Raw genomic sequence first — 1,863 nt, forward strand, 5'->3', positions numbered from 1 at the left:
TGAAGCCAGAATAATCAACACAAAACAAAACACATACAACATCCAGACACGGAGGGTGATGTGGGAGATGAGGGAGATTCAAGACAAACGCCGAGAGGGAACAGGAACGCTGTGGCAGAAACACAAGGTGAGTACTGTAAAATGATAATTCCGGAGGCTTAACACTTTTTAGCCGGAGCCGTATCTTTATTCGAACACATGCAGTAGTAGCCCGTCAAACCACACAACGTCTCGCGATAACATGCAAGGCTATAGCGAGATGTCACTTGTTCTGTGCTACCGTAAAACTCATAGTAATGAACAGGCAAATAAACATCCTTATATGACATCTCCCCTCTTTTTTTTTTTTTCGGCCTAACACATTAAGTCAAACGGAAACTGACTATCGTGACAACCCTGCCACCGCAGGCACATAGACCAAAACATACTGAACTCACGTTGTGGTACTGTCATCAATAACAGATTCTTAACTCTAAATTGCCACATTAATTTCAGTAACCTGAGTTTACCATGAACAATATTAACAACATCAGTGGCAATACTCATTCTCCCCCTGTCCCTACTGTCCCAAACAGCCACTGGTCTACAGGTTAACCCGGTTGACTGGTTTGCAAACTCGTCCAGATCTGGTCACAGTCTGATTGAGAAGAATGTGCTGCCTCACTCTGACTGACAGGAGCAGTCTCTACCATGGCGGCGGTGTCAGAGTGGGTGCCTGTCTCTGTCGCCTCACAGGGCAATGCTGAGGTTGACTGTGGAACTGGCCTAGGTTGAAGGTGGCGGCGATTTCGCCGCAGCACAGCCCCTTGTTGTGTCTTGATGACGAATGATCTTGGAGTGCTACTGTTACTCAGGATCACCGCAGGTGAAGACCAGGATTTTTCATGATCCAACTTGGAGAATACAGCATCTCCTGGCTGCAGGGCAGGCAAGAGTCTGGCTCCATGACGGCGGTTGAAGTAATGAGCCTGTTTTGCCTTTTCCTGCCTGTCCTTTTCTTTCACGGCTGCTAGGTCGGGCCATTTTGGAGTAAGGTTTCTCTCCAAGGAGGGGAGTGTGGTCCTTATTCGCCTCCCCATTAACAACTCAGCTGGACTGAAGCCTGTTGTGGAGCACGGAGTAGACCTATAGCTCATTAGAGCCATCACAGGATCTTCCTGTTTGAGGATTTTCTTAGCGATCTGTACCGCTCTCTCTGCGTGTCCGTTACCTTGCGGGTGATGAGGACTAGAAGTGCAGTGTTTGAAGTCCAACCGCCTGGCTAATTCTTGAAACTCTGTACCAGAGAACTGGGGACCATTATCACTCACCACTTCATCTGGGATGCCAAATCTTGCAAAAACTGTATTTAGCTTTTGGATGACTTGTCCAGCCGTCGTTGAGGACAGATGCAAAATCTCAATGAATCTGGAGTGGTAATCTGAAATTACCAGGTAATTTTGGCGTTCATGCTCACAGAGATCCATTGCAAGTCTCTTCCAGGGTCGATCAGGAAGTGGTGTAGAGATGAGAGGTTGTTTTTGTTGTGTTCTTTTCAGCTCACCACACCGCTGGCATGAGGTTACAAGTTTGTTTATCTCGGAAGCAAGCCCAGGCCACCACACCGATGAAGATGCTCTCTCTCTGCATTTAATCAGGCCCTGGTGTCCTTCATGGATTTTTAGAAGAATCTCATCTCTCATTGGCTTAGGCACGACAATCCTGCTACCTCTTAAAAGTAACCTATTGTATTCAGACAGCTCTGATTTAACTTGGACATATGCTTTTTACAGAACATTCTGATTGACACGTTCCAGCACGGTAAGCGTACCTGACTCATTTCCGTTTCCTGTACTTGTTTCCTGTGCTTGTGTGTTGACAAGG

Source organism: Etheostoma cragini, chromosome 13, assembly GCF_013103735.1.
Source record: "Etheostoma cragini isolate CJK2018 chromosome 13, CSU_Ecrag_1.0, whole genome shotgun sequence".
NCBI lineage: Eukaryota > Metazoa > Chordata > Actinopteri > Perciformes > Percidae > Etheostoma > Etheostoma cragini.